Source organism: Camelus bactrianus, chromosome X, assembly GCF_048773025.1.
Source record: "Camelus bactrianus isolate YW-2024 breed Bactrian camel chromosome X, ASM4877302v1, whole genome shotgun sequence".
In the NCBI taxonomy this organism is placed as follows: Eukaryota; Metazoa; Chordata; class Mammalia; order Artiodactyla; family Camelidae; genus Camelus; species Camelus bactrianus.
The window spans coordinates 36,210,210-36,230,383 of NC_133575.1; the positions used below are offsets into that span (position 1 = coordinate 36,210,210).

The following is a 20,174-nucleotide window of genomic DNA, read 5'->3' on the forward strand; positions in this document are numbered from 1 at the left end:
CTTTAACTAGAGAGTGAGAACTTTAAAAAACAGGGAGAGAGCGAGAAAAAAATTCTATTTCTTCATCTTGTTAAAAGTTGCATTACCAGTAAAGCCCTAAGAGTCTCTATCTAATTTCCTAATATTGTGTGAAATATGTGTTACCCTTAGAAAAATGAGATACTGAGAGGTTAAGTAACTCGTCCAAGACCACACATTTGTAAGCGGCAGAACTAGGATTTGAGTCCAGAAGTTCTTCACTCATACCCTTGATGGTATCTCTTCTTTCATATCAGAAAAAAAAAAAAACTTCCTGATGCTTCCAGTAATTTTCAAGTAAGAACAATTCTTTTAAGAAAATGTGCACAAACACATAAATCCACACAGGTCACTGACATTCTGATGGATGGGACATTTGTGCAGTCAGGGATGGACTGAATTTCACAAAATATGTTTGGTGTTTGTCCTGTACGTACACTTTGATTAATTGACCTGGAAGACAGGTACAATTTAGAAGAGCCTAACCTTCCACCCTGCCCATCAGGAATGAGAAAAATGCCTGTGGCATTCACTAAGTACACTCATCTCCGTGGTTTCCCCTATCACCGGGAGGGAGGGGAGTCCAGTTTCACCAGCAGCATCTCTTGTCCGCTTCTCATACATTCGCCTTCCTTCACATCCCTTCCTGACTCTACTCCAAGTTTCTGTTTTAGAAGTGATTATCAAGGGAAAAACTTACCGGTGGAATTCTTCTGTGGTTCATGTTGGACGTGAGACTCACAGAGAATCTGACATGTACCAAGTCTCATTCCTTTTGAGTGATATACTGAACATGCCCAGAGATGTTTCAGATTGTTCCAGGAGCGTGCATACCAGGATTCGTTGGGACATGATGTGTGTCTGTGCATCCAAGTTAAAATGGTGTGTGCCTTCCCAAGTCTGATGTCTTGCCCGGGAAGATGGCACTACTCAGATACCGTGTGTGGCAACATGATTCCTTCCAAGCCTTCAGCAATTCACTACAAAGGAGGCCAGAAGGCAGACTTTAAATCAAGTACAAAAAACACTACAAGTACAATAATAAAGGAGCAATTAAACAAAACATACCTTAGTAGGATGAACGATCAAAGAGTCTTTAAAATGTTCATGAGTGCTGAATGATATGGAGAAACATTCATGACATAACTTACTTACTTAGCACATACTATGTATCAGGCTCTGCTTGAAAGACTATCATGGGGGCTTACATGCTGGTGGAGGGACAGATGTTAACAGCTGTCAGATTCATGACAGGTGTGTCTCATCCACTGAGGTGTCCATGAGGCCTGGAGTCTCTCCCCAACTCCAGCTTTACTGACACCAATCACAATTGGCCTCCCCCCTTTTCCTAGGATGCTGCTCAAATAGAATCATCTTCTCAGTGTGCAACGATGGGGGGAAAAATGTTAGGAAGTCCTACAAAAGGAAAATAAACAAACAGGTAATATGAGTTATTGATATGAAGAAAAAATAAATCAGAGTCAAAAGGAGATTGAGTGGTGTCATTTTAGATGCCTTGTAAAGAAAGATCACTTCATGGAGGCAAATTTTAAGCAAAGATCAGGATGAATGTGAGGAATGAACATGTGTGGCATGCTGGAGGGACAGTATGGAGGCTAGTATGGCTACAGTGGAGTAAACACGGGGAAGAGTGAAAAGAGATGATAAAGATGTAGGCAGGATACACTAGTAAATAGCCTTTAGACAGAGGGACTGTAAACTAGAACCAGTTTATGGCAAAACCAGTAGGCTAGACTTAAAAGTAGTTGAGCTTTTAGATGGGGCATGCGCTCCCCAGATCCGTATGATATTCGCCTAATTGGTATCTCTGTATGTTACTCACCTGGCCCAATAACCGGCCTTCAAGTTTGTAACCCATGCTATGTGATATGCATGTGCCAAAATAGTAGCTATTACCAGGTGATTTTTAATTTCTTCTTGAAAGGTTTATTTCCCCAATCTTCTACAAAGAGCATGTGATTTTTTTTAAACAATGAAAAAAAATTAAGTTGGTTTTGAAAGAATTGAGTGGAAGTCTCCTCTAAGAGGAAAAGGCAGTTCAGGATTGCGTGCCAAGAAAACTTCTCAGCCAATAAAACTCTTTGTAATAAAGGTGGTTGAAGATGTAGTTCCGTAGGGACTTTTCCATCCTAGAGACATCTATTTCCTCTTTCCGCCTGTTGCTGGTTGGGTTCTCCCGGAAATAAACCCAGAGGCAGGGTTCAGCGTGCAGGGTGTTGATGAAGGGATGGATACCAGTAGGAGGTAGAGGGCTCAAGCCGGCACAGGCAGAAGGAGAAAGCCAGGCTTTTGTACCAGTAGCCACCCAACAAAAGCATTAGGCAACCCTAGGGGTATTCTGAAATGAGAAGGGCCCTTTAGAGTTGCTCCAAGTGGAGACAAGATAGCTAGTCCTTTACATCCCCATGTCTATCAGTTATCGGTGTAGGCCACCCTGGTCAGGGGGCATGGCCTTCGATGAGGTGGTCCTCTGTCGAGGCAGCTCCTATAGGGGCTGACAGCTGAAGGCTGTTTGCAGGCAGCACTCCCAGCAGCTGGGGCAACAAGATCTTCCTTAAAGGGGGTGTTATGTGTTGAATTGCGTCCACCAAAAAAGATATTGATGCCCTAGCTCCCAGTACCTCAGAAAGTGATCTTATCTGAAAGTAGGGTCTTTCCAGAGATAATCAAGTTAAAGTGCAGTCATCAGAGTGGGCCCTAATCCAATAGGACTAGTGCCTGTATAAAAAGGAGAAACTTGGACACAAAGACAGACATGCATAGAGGGAAGATTCTGTAAACAGAGACATAGGAAAAACACCATGTGAAGGTATGTTAGTTGGTTTTGGTTTTTTTTTTGGCTTAAAACAACAGAAATTTATTCTTCCATAGTTTGGGAGGCTAGAAGTGTTTTTAAGCCACTAAGTTTGTGGAAATGTGTTATAGCAGCAATAGAAAAATATATACATGAGGATTGGGTACTCAGAAAGGTTTTGCCTCAGTAGTGGGGCAAAATTACCTTTAGACTAAATGGTACTCTGGTCCTGCCTAACAAAGCTTAAAAGCAAGACTCCAAAGGATTAAACTGTTTCAGGGTAATTTAAACACATTCCAGAACAAAGCTCAAGAACACTTAGAGGAAAACAAAAATATCCAGCATTCAACAAGGTAAAATTCACAATGGTTGTCATCCAGTCAAAATCACCAGGTAAGCAATGAGGTAAGAGAATAAAAGCCATAATGATGATAAAATCAGTCAACTGAAACTGACCAAGAAAAATACAGATGATACAGTTCATAGACAAGGGCATAAAGCAATTATTGTAACTGTATTTCATATGTTCAAAAAACTAGAAGAAAGACCAAACATGTTAAGTAGAAACAGAAGACATTAAAAAAGACTGAAATAGAAATCCTAGCAATAAAAACTACATTTGAGCTGAGAAATACATCGTTTGGGGTTAATGTCAGATGTTACATGGCAAAAGATTATCAAACCTATAGCCATAGCCATAGAAACTAGCCAAAATGAAACAGAGAGAAAAAGAATACAAAGAAACTAAAAGAGTATCATTGAGCTGTGAGATAACTTCAAGCAACCTAATATAAATATAGTAAGAGACGTGAAAAGAGAAGGGACAGAAAAAATATTTTTTTTCCAGTCAGTATTTACATATTTTTAATTGTTCTGTAGCTTTTTTTTACTCTTTTTAAAATTTTTATTTTATTGAGTTATAGTCAGTCTACAATGTTGTGTCAGTTTCCAGTGTAGAGAACAACTTTTCAGTTATACATGAACATACATATATTCATTGTCACATTCTTTTTCTCTGTGAGCTACCACAAGATCTTGTATATATTTCTCTGTGCTATACAGTATAATCTTGTTGATCGATTCTACATATGCCTGTCAGTATCTACAAGTTTCAAACTCCCAGTCTGTCCCTTCCCACCCCCCTCCCCCCTGGCAACCACAAGTTTGTATTCTATGTCTATGAGTCTGTTTCTGTTATGTATTTATGTTCGTTTGTCTTTTTCTTTTTCTTTTTTAGATTCCATTTGAATATATAAAATTTTTCCAAATTGAATATTATGAAGTCACAAATCTTACAAATTCAAAAGACTTCAAACACAAGAAACATGAAGAAAATCACAGAAAGAAATATCATAATCATATATATGTATACATATATATATATATATATATACATGTGTGTATATGTATATATGCCAGTAATAAAAATATCTTAAAAGCAAAGAAAAATACACACTATGGAATAATCAAAAAGATAAGGATGACAGCAGATTACAGGTCAGAAACAATGCAAATAAAAGAAGAAATTTTAGCCAACTGAATCCAACACTATATAAGAAGGATCATACATCATGACCAAATCAAGTTTATGCCAGGAATCCATGGTTAGTTTAATATTCAGAAACCAATCAATATAATTTGCCAAATTAACAGATTAGAGGAAAAAATGTGATTACTGCAATAGACACAGAAAAAGCATTTGACAAATCCAACATCCATTCTGGATAAAACTCTCAGCAAACTAGGAATTATCCTAGTAGAGAATCCTAGCAGAGAATCCCTCAGTAGACTGAGAGATGTGCTGTGTTCTATATTAATCCACTCACTAATAAGAAAATGAAAATTTGAATTAAAAACAGGCAAAAAAGATTTGCCCAGACACTTCACCAAATAAGATGGTGAATGGCAATTAAGCACATGAAAAGATGCTCAATATCATTAGTCTTTATGGAAATACAAATTAAAGCCATAGTGGGATACCACTACACACTTATTAGGATGGCTAAAATTAAAAAGACCAACCATATCAAATGTTGGCAAGGATTTAGAGCTACAGGAACTCTTAGATACCACTGGTGGTAATGTAAAATAGTACAACCTCTTTGGAAAACAGTTTGGCATTTTCTTAAAATGTTATACATACACTTACCATATGACCCAGCTAGCCTACTTCTAAGTATTTACCCAAGAGATATGAAAACATATGTCTGTGTAAAGACTAGTATATAAATGCTCATAGCAGATTTATCTGTAATAGCCTCAACGTGGAAGCAATTCAAATGCCCATCAACAGATGAGCAGATGAGTAAATTTTGGTATATCCGTATAATGAAATACTACTCAACAATAAAATGGAATGAACTATTGATACATACAACATGAATGAATCTCAAAATAATTGTGCCAAGTGAAAAAAGCCAAACAAAAAGAGTACGTATTATATGACTCCTTTTATATGAAATTTCAAACAATGCAAATTAATGTATAGTGACAGGAAGTAGGTAAGTGATTACCTGGGATGGAGGTACCTTGGTAAAATGTGGGGAATGGTGTAACTGTGGATTACTAAGGGGCATGAGAAAACTTTTGGAAATAATGGCTATGTCCATTATCTTGATTGTAGTAACGTTTTCTTGGATGTACACATATGTCAAAACTTACAAAATTGTACACTTTAAATATGTGTAGTTATATATAAAATAAACAACAAGACCTACTATATAACACAGGAAACTATTTTCAATTTCTTGTAATAACATATAATGGAAAAGAATCTGAAAAGAAAAAAATATATATATATGTATAACTGAATCACTTTGCTACGCACCTGAAACTAACATTATAAATCAACTACACTTCGATAAAAAAGAAGTAAAAATAATGTGCAGTTAATTATATGTCATTATATCTTAATAAGGCTATTTTAAAAAAAAAAAAAACCACCCTAAGATAATGTAAGAGAAAACCTCATTTACAAAATCAACAAAAAATAAAATACTTTGGAATAAATTCAGCATGGAACTTGTCAATTCTATATGAGGAAAGGTTTTAGACATTCCTGAAAGATACAAAAGTAGATTTGAACAAATGGGATGATATCCATTGTCCTTGAATATGACAGTTCAACAATATAACAATGACATTACTCCTTAAGTTAATTTAGAAATTCAATGTACTCCCAATATAAATAACATGCAACTTTATGGAGTTGGAGAAGTTGATACTAAAGTTCATAAGGAAAAAATGTCCAAGAATAGCCAGATAAACGCTAAAAAAGAAAAACCCTAAAAGTCAGAGGGGAGGACTAGCTCTATCAACCGATAAAACATGCTTTAAGGGATAATAATGGAAACAACGTGTACTGGCATATGAATAGACAAATATATCAGTGACATAAAATAGGCTCTCTGTCCATAAACTGACACAATTATATATGGAAATTTAGCATATGATAAAAGTCTTGCCTCTTAGATCACTGGGGTAGAGATGGACTTTTTAATAGATGGTGCTAAGACAACAGAGGAGCCATTTTGAAAAAGGTAAAAGTAGATCCATTCTTCACACTGCAAACGCCATAATGAGAATAAACTCCAATGGATCAAGAATCTCAATTTAAAATGTAATCATATACATACTAGAAGGAACAAATGAATGTTTAACCTTCGTTTAGGAAAAAGATTTCTAACTGACTCAAAATAAAGAGCCAGTAGAAGAAAAGATTAATATATTTGACTACATAATATTAAATTGCTTTGCATGTCAGAAAGTCCATAAACAAGGTCAAAAGACAACTGACAAACTGAGAAAAAAGATACCACAATACATACGACAAAGACTAATACCCTTTTTAAAACTGAGATGTAATTGACATATACCATTGTGTATATTTAAGGTGTATAGCGTGTTGATTTGATATATTTATATATTGCAATATGATTACTACCATAGCATTAGCTAACACCTTTATCAAGTCACATAATTATCATTTTTCTTTTGTGGTAAAAATATTTAAGATCTAGTCTCTTAGCAATTTGAAGTATATGATACAGTATTGTTGACTATAATCACTATGCTGTGCATTAAATCTCCACAATTAATTCATCTTCTAATTGCAACTTCATACCCTTTGACCAACATCCTCCAATTCCCCTACCCCCCAGCCTCTGGTAACCACTATTCTATTCTCTGTTTCTACAAGTTCAGTTTTTTTAGATGTCACCAAAAAGTGATATATAGTATTTGTCTTTGTCTGTCTGACTTATCTCACTTAGCAGAATGCCTTCAATGTCCTTAATAAAACATTTTCTAAATTGAGGGGTAAGAAAGCCAAACAACCAAAAGAAAAATGCAGAAAAGACATGAATAACGTCTGTCTCTCTCTCTCTCTATGTATGTCTCTCTTTCTCTCTGTATGTATATATACCTATATATAGCTATAAATATATAGATATATATCCCTCAAACTCATAAGTAGAGAAATGCAAATTAAAACAACACCGAGATACCATTTCTCACCCATCAGACAGACAAACATTTAAAAGTATGGCAACACATTTTGTTCACGAGGCAATGGGAAAGCAGGCACTCTCATCCACTGCTGATGGGAATGCAAATTAGAATAATCCTTCTGGAGAAAAATTTGATGATATCTGACAAAACTACTTAGGCACTGAATTTTTGACTCAGCAATTCCAACACTAGAAATCTACCCTGAAATTATACTTCTAACAATACAAAAATACATATGCACAAGGTTATTAATTGCAGCGTTGCTTGTAATTGCAAAATATTGGAAACAATCTAAATACCCATACATAGAATGGTGGAATAAACTATGGTATAGCCACACAATGGAGTGCTATGCAGCTGTTTAAAAATAAGAGAAAAGAATGACTAAGATCTCTATGAACTGATTTAGAGTGAAAATATCAAAGTGCAGAAGAGTATATATAGTCTCCTACACTTCTTGTAAGAAATGTGTGTATTTACACATATCCACTCCTTTGTGCAAAAGAAATACAAGAAGGATAGATCATAAACTAAAGATTTTCCTCTCTTATAGGGAATGGTTAGGAAAAGAGGGGAAAGAAAGGTGGAATGAGAACAGGTTAGCAGGAATGAGGAATGAGCTCTACGTCTCCGACTACACTTTCTTGTATAGCTTTGATTCTTAAAGACAAGTATTGCTTCACATATCTTACCCAATAAATAGCTGAAATAAACCAAGATCTGAGGGCAACCCAAAATGGAACACAAACAATCATAAATGAACCTAAGTGTATTACAGACGAATAGCATAAACACACTGAAGGAAATCAGGAAGAAAAGTCCTAATTTAAGTATCCTTGGCAAAGACTATTTTGACTGGATACTGTAAGGCTAAAGGCAAAAAGAACTGCACACAAATACTGTACTCTAGTTAGTAATCTGGTTCTCATAGGCATATGGATTAGCCATCCTGAAATTATTTTATATGAAATCTGGAATAGAACAAATAGGTAAATATATTTTAGATAAAGAGAGCCAAGTTTCTCACTCTCAGAATTTCAAATAAGGAAAGTGTTGGAATGAACCTGGTGGTGGTGTATTAAAATTAGAGGTATCAAAAGGAACTTACGGTTATATATATATACATAGTTATATATATATACACACACACACACACATACAGTTAGCTGTATGTATGTATGTATGTATATATATGTTTATACAGTTATATAGCTACAGAAATAAATACAGATGTGTGTGTACATAGGGGTTAGAATACACAGATATATTTCCGAGCTCTGTCTACAGAGAAAGCCTAGAAGCTGTGATACCCTACCAGCAATAAGCACCCCTAGTGTCCAGATCTTGGTTTCTAAAACACAGTTCTCCAATAAAAGGAACCAGGGCTCCTTGGAGAAGTGGTTGATTCCAGGACAGGGGCAAGAAAACTTCAAGATGAGCTTGGAATATTTTGTGGTGTCAGAAAATAAGAACGTACTCAGAAAAGGATAAGGGTACGTTAAAAGGACACAGGAGCCAACCTGAATAAGGTCCCAATGGCCAATGATGGAACAATTTGAGAAATGAAATGAATAATGATAATATTGGATTATAACTCACAGAATAAAGTAAATATCCATGAGTCTATGTTGATAGAAATAAATAATTAAATACCTAAATAAGTGAGTGAGAATGAACAGCTCTCCCTTACTGAAGAAACCAATTAAAAAATGTAGAAACAATGGGAGAAATACAAAATCACCATCGGGCAAACATCACAGTAATCATTGTTGTGGGCAAGATCTACTGATGGATGCTAAAATCAGTGAGTGAAAGCTTGAGGAGAAACAGGATATTAGCATACTCTAAAAATATCCTTCTCAAGCTGTTTCTCAATTCTAAAGGAAAACATAGTAATTTACAGTTAAGAAATTTGGAAGATGCCACCCTAACCAAGTAATCAAGTTTCCTGGTAATAAAACATATTGACCTTCACAGATAAACAAAAGCTAAAAGATTTCAGCACCACAAAACCAGCTTTACAACAAATGTTAAAGGACCTTCTCTAGTCATCAAACCATAAGAAAAGAGAACAAAAAGAAGAAAGAGAAAACATATTGGCATCATGTACCCATAATATGATGCACTGAGAAGGACACAACATAACTTCTGTACTATTCTTGTCAAAAATGCATAACTTCAAACTCATCATGAGAAAACACCAGAAAAACCCGAATGAAGGGTTTTACAAAATAACTGACCAGTACTCTTCAAAAGTTTCACAGTCACAAAAGACCAGGAAAGACCGAGGAACTGTCACAGATTAGAGGAGACAAAGGAGACATAATGATATGCCACATGTGATCCTAGAACAGAAAAAGTTCATTTGGGGGGAAAACTGGTAAAATTCAAAACAGCTCTGGAGCTTAGTTAATTGTATTGTACCAATGTTAATTTCCTAGCCTAGAGAATTGCACTGTGCTTATGTAAGATATTAACATTAGAGGAAGTTGGGTGAAGCATATACCTGAACTCTTTGTACTATTTTTGCAACTATCCTGCAGATCTAAAATTATTTCAAAAGAAGAGTTAAAAATAATCTCGTGTGTGTGTGTGTGTGTGTGTGAGTGAGTGTGTGAGTGTGTGTGTGTGTGTCTGTAGGCAGTGCAGAGAGAGACAGAAAGAAAAAATGAGAGAGAGAGAAATGTCATAAGAGTCACCAGAGATGTATGGCAATAATCAAATATGACATGAGCCCCACTAAAAACCAACATGCTAAATAGCATAAAAGCGAATGCCTACCTACTGGAGATAGGAGAAAGGCAGAGGTAGGGGCATCAAGTCGCCTTAAGTTACAGAAATACCACTGGATTTCTGATATCTGATCCACTGGAAGATAAACCTAAATGAGATTAGTCTAGTCAAACATGACAAGCCTGCACAGGTTTAGTGAAAGCAGACCTGGGCGGGCATTACCTAGAGACCAGAACTAACTCAAAAAGACAGGTGAAAACTCACCTTTCCTGAGAAAGAACTGACCATTCTCCAGAATTTCAGAAACTCCTTTGTCTCTGATGTTTGAGGTGACCCACCCATGGAGCCAGGTACAGAGGCGGCAATAAAGGCTTTAATGGCTGAGTTCTCTGGCTGCTATCTATTCACTGTGTTGCTTACAATCTTACCAACTTCCTTTTGTTGATCTTGGACTAATGCCCTCATGCTTAAAAGCCACTTCAAAAGACGGATTATTTAAATATCTTTGTTCTGCCTTTCATTTTTTTCATTCTAAAAATTTTTTCTATTATTATCTTATTGCTGCACAGGCTTTCACGTTTCATCCAGATGGAAAATATATGCCTTAATGCAAAACCCTGCAAATATTTTTAGCATCTGGACATTTTTGCCAAGAGGAGCCATTTTAATGGTGGGAGTTTGGTAACATCACTTTTGCTGATAAATTGCCTCCAGGTTAGATAGATGAGTGTTAAGAGCTTTAAATTAGGCAAAATGACAAGACAGACAATAATTAAAGCCTAGTAGAGAAAAGATCATTCTTTTCATTTCAGGTAGGACAAGAAAAAATTAAAAACGATAGTGAACTGTGGGTACAATCTTTTGGATTAAACAGAAAAGCAGCTCTGTGAGTAGTGATTGTAAAAGTAGGGAGGAGGCAAGGGGTATCTTTTGTGGCAGAACAGTTCTAATGTAGAAAGATCATGAAAGCCTTTTATTAAGTCAATTAAAATTGCCATATGTTATCACTTATATGTTGAATCTTAAAAAAAGGACACAAACTTATTTACAAAACAGAGACAGATTCATAGACATAGAAAACTTATGCTTACCAGGGGAGAAAGGGGGTGGGAAGGGATAAACCAGTAGTTTGAGATTTGCAAATATTAACTACTATATATAAAATAGATAAACAACAAGGTCCTACTGTATAGCACAGGGAACTATATTCAATATCTCGTAAAAACCTATGATGAGAAAGAATATGAAAAGCAATATATATATATATATATATATATATATATATATATATATATATATATATCTGAATCACTATGCTGTACACCAGAAAGTAATACAACATTGTTAATCGACTATATTTCAATTTTTAAAAGTCAATTAATGTCATATCTGCTAAGTCACATTCTGTTTTAGCCTGGGTTCCCTAGAAGCTGAGGCAAGCTTATATACCAAGGCATTACTCAGGAGACTGCAGAGACTGCAGTCCCAGGGAAGCAAGAATGAGGGAGAAAGGAAAGTGGGCCAAGGAAGGAGGGAGAGCACATAAAGGTGGTGTGTTATGAACTGGCCACAGCTTCTCAAGAAAATTCAACTAGTTCTCAGCTAGGTGGGAAGTTTTCAGAGAAGCTCCCTCAATGTCCTGATTCATCAAAGCCCACCCCACAAAGCTTTATTTTCCCCCACACTCAGGGCAGCTGCGGGGTAAGCCAGGGCCTCTGTTGGTCCAGTCAGGTAATAGCTGGGCCCTGGAGCCGCTGTAAATCCTGGTATGATAATCATGGTTGAAGCTGTGCAGACAGCCTGGCCTTTGACCTCAGGAAAGGCGGAGGCAATCTGAATCAGTGGTATTAGGAGATGAGACAAAGGTGTTAGTGGGGGTGAGTGGGTATAGCTCAGTGGTAGAGCGCATGCTTAGCATGCACAAGGTCCTGGGTTCAATCCCCAGTGCCTCCATTAACAACAACAATAAAGAAAAAGTGTTAGTGGGGCTTTCCGATGACAGAAGCAATGATATGAGTCTGCGCTGGGTAGCTGTAGCCCGGAAGTCAGGCACGCAGCCAAGACCTTTGAGAGGTTCTGTGGGTTTGTTCCCTGGCAAGCAGACTTTGAGATGAAGATCAGCACGTGGGAGTTTTCTGAGGGAGCGCTCTTGGGATCAACATGTGTGGGAAGGAAAGGAAGGGAAAGATGAAGAATTGAGGAGAGAGAGAAGTCAAGCTGTGATTCCACCCCAAACCTCAGCCAATCCTGTAGGAAGCCCTGAAGATAGGACGCCCCTTCAGCTGTCCTGAATTGGGGGTACGGAGGGCCGGGCCCAAAGGCAACCATCTGTCACCCTGGGAGGGAGTGTAACTTTGGGCAAAACAGCTCTCTTCAGCCGAGGCAAGTCCCAAAGAGGCAAACAGCTGAGGGCTGTCAACTTGACATCACTCTTAGGGTCAGAGGAATAAGCCCTTTATTCCCAAAGTGGGACCTGGGCAGTGAATTACAGCATCATCACTGTGGGATGAGACAGAAAAATATTTGCCGCTTTTACGTTTCCAGACAGGTGTGTTACGAGCACAAGACAGACCCTTGCAGTTTGGGCTTTTGAGTGCTCATGCTGGGCTGAGGTAAGCAGTGCCAGATAAGCTGCCCAAAATCCATTCTCCAGATTCAGGGCCAAGGTGGATTCTGGACAGGCCAGGGGACTCAGGTGTCATTTTGACCCCACAGCCTCCATTTGGTTCTGGATTACATCATGACAGAATTCAGAGCATGGGTTTAGGTTTCCAACATCCACATAGGTCATGGTCTTCGTGAGGTTCATAGGGACAAAGGTTCCAGAAATAATGAATCACAGCTATGGCTCAGAATCTGGAACAAATATGAGGATGACGGGGACACCTGAGGAGGCATGTTTCTTAGGTCGCTCTAATGTGACACATGATTGAGAATGCCCATTCATAAGAGAATGCAGGAGCCTTGTCACTACAGAGATACCATCTCAATACAGCACAGGGTGCTAGACATACAGGGCCATGGCAAACGGAAAATAAGAGGTTCCAAAGATGTTGTTTGGGATAAAAAAAAAAAGAGTAATTCAAATAAGATCTGGAGTCCGTGACTGGCATCATTTCAAACTCCCACACTTTGCAAGAAGGAATCAATGTCTCGAATGGCAATCTCAAGACTGTGACCCAGGTCTTTCCCACTAAAGTTACCGTAAATATCTAGTGTCAACATTCACCTCTTGGGGGAGGGGGGCAGGTGCATTTCCTCAGAGGAGTTTAAGCTGACAAGTTACAGGCACTGGACAACTCGTATGGATGGCCTGGTGTTTGGGAGAAGCTGAAACCCAGAAGAATGTCTCTGCCTCATTCTTCCCTCAGATGCCTCCAAGTCTCTATTATGTCTTTGGCAATGGTAACGTGGGATTAGATGGCACGAGCCTTAGGTTGTGGGATTTCATTTCGTTGGGGAAGACTGCCCTAGCGCTATAAATTACTAAACGTTACTGATGTGAGTCGGTGTTGTGTTAACCTTGTGTTTCCTGTTCACAATTTAGATATGTAAAAGAGAGATATAATAGAGGCTAATTTCTGGGCCCCAAAAGAATGACACTCATTCTTAGGAGGCATCCCAGGCCATGGTGCTGAAGGCATTGATAACTCTGCCCAGACACTGACACCCCGTAATCTCTGGATTTTAACTTGAAGTGTTAATTTTTGGACTCTTTACAAGTGGGACATATGGAAGATATGAATTTCTCCTGAGTAATTCATAGTAGGAAGAAATTTATATTCAAGTATGGGATATCCTTAATTTTTTTTTTTTTGCATTTTGTTTTTGGTATCTTTATGATGTCATTTAACCTCAGTGCAGACACTCTAATAGACTGAGTAGGAAAATTTAGCGGGATGTAATTTGGGATGGGAAATAGAAGAGGAAGTAGATTTTCAGCCATGAAGCCACCTTAGTGTAGACTTAATTAATGTATAAGTCTAACCCATTTCAAATCTTTCTTCTGGCAAAATCTGCCTTGCCCATCAGTAGTTAAGGGATATCTCCTCAAAAGTAGAAGTTGGTACTGTGGGAGTAGTTTGGCAAATATAGGAGCGGAACAATTGACCTCTCCCAGAAGGGGACCAGACACAACACTGGTTGATGACAAGCTTGCTAGTTCTCCCAGGGGTATGAGAGGAGAAAATGTAGGGAATGTTACCATTACTGGCAAACTCAGTGTTGTTGCTCATCTACACTATGTTCTCCAACATCAACACAGCTAATGTTTTCAGATCCATCACCCACTCTTCTGTCTATAACCATTGGTATAGAGCTCAGGCATGGGAAAGAAGAGTGTTATGTATTAGCCCCTTCAATCCACAATAGCTATGATTATATGATGTTGTGTTATTTGATATTACATATAGGAGTGGAGAGGGGAGAAGGAGGGAGGGGAGATGTGCCTGTGGTTCATGATTTTGGATGTAATCAATGGTAGAAAATTCTCACCTTTTCATTCTTGGAAGAAAGTTTCGATTTAGGAAACAAAGTTAATCACAGCCAAGGCCAATGGACACAGTGAATGACTCTAAGTGTGGGTGACAGGATTGCTTCTTCTTAGGATAGTGAAAAATAGTGTGAGAGAATGAGAGGAAAACGGAGACCAAGACGGATTAAAAGGAATTGGATGGCTCTTGTGAATATTTTATACATTAGTGCTGCCAGTGATTCCAACAGTATAATTCTAAAAATGTTGGAATCAATGACAGCATCTTTGGAATAAGTATTTATTTGGTCTTTCAAGAGGATTATTTTGAAACATAACAGTCATTTGTATATTCAAATTCTACCTGGTATCTGTAAGGTCACCATATAATGTATTGCTCCCAAAAGGGGCCCTTTTGAGAGTGAAAAGGGTATTAATAATTATGCTGCTATTAATAATTATGCTGGAACAAAGGCACAAATCAGGACTGTACCAGGCAAACGGGGACTTAAGGCACCCTAGATATATGGAAAACATGCCATCATCTTTCCTTATAGTCACCATTTTAAATACCATTAGATATCTCTTTTTGCAGAATTTCCATTGTGAGGTCCTATAGAAGGAGAAACATTTATTGAAATCTCTTATTAAGGTGATATCATATTTAGATAGTGAGAAGGAACTTTATTCCTTTTATACAAGTGAAGGGGACAAGAATATGCGATCCCAAAATAGGCCACTTTGGCGTAAGAATTATTTTGAGCTAAAGGCAATTGAGAAACAGCAGACCCAGGAAAAGCTTTTTCCCCTCCCCCTAACTGCCTAAGAATAAAGTATAAATTTCCCCTTTTGTAAAGGAATTTACACTTATACAGGAAATTTCCTTATTTCTTTTTGTAAAAATGTCCGTACCAGACAGAGAGCTACTCCTGGAGCCAACTCTTGTCACTTGCATGAGAGACTCTTATCTGCATAGATGACAACCCTTATTTACCATAGATTTACTCCCCTCCCCTTCTCATCATTTATCTCCTCTGCCCGGAAGCCTCAAACTTTTCCCTTTGTTTAGCCTAAAATGGTATATAAGCCTCAACCATCTGACTGCCTCCTTCAGCCACATTTTTCTTTGTAACTCCCTTGTACCTCATTAAAACTTTTTCCTCTTGTTAATCTGTCTTTTATCAGTTTGATTTTCCAGGCCCCAGACATTGAACCTAGAAGAGCAGAAGCAAAATGTTTCCTTCTCTATGCCAGCTGTGTTTTTTTTTTTTAAAAAAAAAAAAGGCCAGAACAGGGGCAGGGAGGGTATAACTCAGTGGTAGAGCGCATGCTTAGCACGCATGAGGTCCTGGGTTCAATCCCCAATACCACTGTTAAAATAAATGCCCTAAAGAAATTAAAAAAAAAAAAAAAACACCTGAAACTAACATTGTAAATCAACTACACCTCAACAACAACAACAACAACAACAAAAACAAATTAAAAAATTAGAATGCCAGAACAAACATGAGAAAAGAAAAATTTAATCAATTGACTAGAATTTAATTACTAGATGTTTTGACTGTATCATTACAAGTGAACCGTTGAGGCGGGGTGGGGGTACATTTCTGCCCCAGGTAGCTTGAATTTCCTGCTTATTGGATCTAGGTAAATTGTCTTAGTGCCCTCCAACATTGGTTGCATGAAGCTGTGGTGGATACTGTGATGTGCTGCCCACATCCTCCTTCAGAAATGAAGAACTTGTTGCAGGTTACCGGGAGGGCTGCCTACTGGTAGCTCTCAGTTCTCAGCCCCCTTCAGGGATTGCTTTGCCTGAAAAAAAAAACAAAAAACAAAAAAAAAACTATCTCACTCAAGGTCCAACTAGGGAAGTCCACATCCAATGCCTGAACAACACAGTGGGTATAAAGGCCTGGCCCTCTTCCATCAAGTTGAGTCCACTCTGAAGAGCCATTCCAATTCCAGAGTTCCCCAGCTCAATGTCTCCCTCACCACAGTCATGTTTCCTTCCCCTTCTTTCTACAGGTATTGATCCCAAGGGCACTTTCTAATAAATACCCTGTATGCTGGTCTCCATCTTGGAGTCTGATTCCTGATGACCACAAACTGTGACCGTCAGCTTTAATGTAACATCTCATCCCTTCTGGTCTCAACTCCTGAGTAAAAGGCTCAGATCTATTCTTGACACACAAGTTCCACTTTCCCTGAATGTCCAGATGGAGAGACTAAACGCCTCTGCTCTGAAAGTTGCCATCCTCCTCGCAGGATAGACACTTAAAGAGGAATAATAGAAATATATGTACACCTTCAATAATCAAACCAAACCCACTATGCAGACGACAGCAAGCAGTCTTTGCAGCTTGGAAGCTACCTGACTCATCAGAATTGTAGGGTCCTACTGCCAGTCTCTCTATTAGACAGAAACTGCCCTATTCAAGGTGCAACCCGAGTGCCCTGCACAGAGCCAAGAACAGAAGTGGTACCTGGTAAATGTTTGCGAATGAATGAATGAATGAATACATGCCTGGAGAGAATGAGGGACCAACTCCTGCAGCCCCCCCCCCCCCCCACCTCAGGGCAGTGCTTGAGAGCCCTAGAACTGAAATAACCAACTCAAGGTGAGGAGAATGGAGGAAAGAGCAAAAGAATTAAGGGAATGGGAGGCCCAGTAGGAACGTCCATAAAAGGGAGACAGAGGACAGTAAAAATCAAGCCAGTCTTCTACTAAAGAAGGAAGCATTCCGGAAGCTTAGTCACTCCTTAACCTTCTCTCCCCTTAGTTACTTTTCACCAGATTCTCACCGCCATTCAACCCACTAAAATAGAGGGGCACATTACAGGCTTTGCCTTATTGCTGAATTATCTGTGGCATTGTGAGAATTTGCCTGTAGCGTCAGAATAGGGCTGGCTAACTCTAAATTCTTTTTATAGGAAACTTTTTCTGCAGCCGTTGGAATTGAAATTGGAAACACGCAGACCTTGAGCGCTAAGTTGGAGACGATGAGCAGGAAGTGGTAAATGAATAACTACCTTATTAGATCATATTCTCATTTTACAGTTCTTTAGAACAAAGGCATTTGCAGCCACAAGACTTGTTACCTAGTGGTATTGCTGTATCAAAGCCAATAGTGATTGTACTACGATAAAAGCCTATTCAAATCCATCACTGGTAAATATAAAGAAATCTCAGACACTTCAGGATTTACTAGAATTTTTTCCGGATAAACTGTGACTTGGTAAAGAAAGTTTCGAAAGTGATTCCCGGCATCAACTAACATAAAACATTTCAAACAGTGGTGTAAATGGATTAGCGTTCTCTTGATTACAAATAAAATCTATTTTTCTAAGAGAAAAGACTCCCAAATGTCTGACTAGGGTTTCAAATAGCAATGGAAGAGAGAATGAACTCCCACCCCGTGTCCGTAAGTCTGGACAACACTTATCCACATTAATTATTATTCTAGGCTGAATGAACTAATCCTGAATGCTTAACAATATTATTATTAGACAGCTCTATTTGAAAGCTCTGAGTGCCTCCAGTAATTATGCTGATTACAGTTATAAAGAAGTTTTTCATAGTGTGTCTTATAAAATTCACTGTGAACGTTAACCACATTTCATCTCGTGGGGAGCATTAGGCATGCATATACATAGGGTGGAATTTGGCATAAAGCACTAATCATGTGGTTATAAAGCACGAAGCAGAAGTCAAATAAGAGGGCACTTTTTACTGACAGCACTTAGAATTGCCCCATGAGATTACTCCAAAGAGTTCAGGTTCTAGTGAAATTATTTATGGTTAAGGGTTACAAGGCTATTCAAAGAATGTATAAACAATAACCAACTCCAATTTTTCATGGATGCCATAATTATTTAGAGTTCCTGTTTTTCGTTAACTTCTAAAAGTACAGGTCTATTTCAGAAACGGATTTTGGGGAATGCTTAAAAATTGCGATCTTAAAAAAAAAAAACCTATCAGTCAAATAATCTACCAACAAAAGAATAGTAGTTCAAATTTAGTAAACCATAATTCAAGAAACTCTGTTCTTCAAAATTACTCCCAGATTAGCTGGATTCAACAATGTTTCAAGTTTACCCTATGACCACACCCTTGCAGAGGTCCCTGCATTCCTACACCTGGGGTTAGAAGGAAATCATGGAAGAAGTTAATAATGAAAGGGGTAAAAAGCATTTTCAGAGCCTGATTTTCCCCATTCCACACCCTAGTGCTCAGAGCAAAAGGGTGGGGGAGAAAGAGAAAGAGAATACATATATTTCAAAGGAAACCATAAAAATTTATCTACATGTCGATAACCCCAGAAGGTATAAGTTTTACACAGGTCATGGAACAACCCCTTGCCATTCAGGAGGTAGTCACACCTATTTTGTGTCCAAAATAAACCTATACAATTGGAGGCATTGTGGAGGAGAGGGAGTCAAAGGTTAATATACACTCACACACAGGCTAGAGAGGAGAAAAGGGAATACTGTTTGGAAAAGAGGAGAATGAAACAGTGTTCAGAAGAAAACTTCACAAATATGCTCTTGGGGAAAATACTAATACAAATGAATAGGAATCAGAAACTGTATTCTTCAATATTGATGGGAGAGAAATAAACCTCACAAAGTTCATCTTTATTCAAAATATATTCTCTCTTTTTTTTTCCCCAGCAAGCCAGAAGCACATGCCTCTCATCGACATCACTGCCCTGTGAGATCTCACCAGACATACAGCTAAAAATGAGTCCATATGTACCTTTGGTAATAAAGTTTTTTTCTAATAACAGCTGAAATTTGCTTGCGTGCTTGTCAACCAAAATTTAGCCAGGTTTATCATTTCACCTGATGTTGTATATAAAACTGTGTGTGCTATTTTAAAATCTCTGACAGAGTTATAAAATTAACCATAGCACAGGAACTCTATGCTAACGTGATGTGTGAATGGCTGAACATGTGAATTTCAGCCTACATTAGTGGAAAACATTTCCCCTCATGTATTCTTGAAGCTTAATCTCCAATTTTATCTTCCCAGGAACAGTGCTGGTATTAGAACAGAATCTATGAAGTTCTCTGCCAAGAAAGCACTCCCTTTTAAGTGGAGAGTAAAAAAAAAAAAATTCAGCTTTTTTCCAATTTTTTAAAATAACAACTTTTTTAAAGTATCATTTACATACCATAAAATTCACCAGTTTTTAGTATACAAGCTAATGATATTTAGGATCATTTAAGAGTTGTACAACTATCACTACAATCCAACTTAGAATATTTCCATCACCCCAAAAGGATCTCTCTTACCCATCTGCAGTCATCCCCCATTCCTATCCCCAGCCCGAAGCAACCAATAATCTACTTTTAGTCTCTATCGATTTATCTTTTCTGGACATTTCATATAAGTGGAATCATGCGGTATGTATTCTTTTGTAACTGGCTTATTTCACTTTAGCATAGTGTTCTTGAGTTTCATCCATGTATCAGTACTTTATTCCTTTTAAAGGCTGAACATTGTTCCATTGTATGCATATATTACATTTTGTTTAACCATTCAAAAGTTGATGGACATTTGGATTTCCCATTGTAAGTAATGCAGCTATGAACGTTTGTACACAAGTCTTTTTGTGGACATCTTTT

The 20,174-nt window shown here is 37.9% G+C and overlaps 1 long non-coding RNA gene across 1 annotated transcript in view; it reads right to left on the bottom strand.

Moving 5' to 3' along the window:
• The window catches only part of LOC123612173 (uncharacterized), a 209,223-nt gene that overhangs the window by 50,635 nt on the left and 138,414 nt on the right, over positions 1 to 20,174 (bottom strand). Inside the window, exons 4-5 of the long non-coding RNA XR_006719386.2 lie at positions 1,087 to 1,434; positions 719 to 998 (exon numbers count right to left, since the gene is read on the bottom strand). This is a non-coding gene — a long non-coding RNA (uncharacterized LOC123612173). The remainder of the gene's footprint in view (positions 1 to 718; positions 999 to 1,086; positions 1,435 to 20,174) is intronic.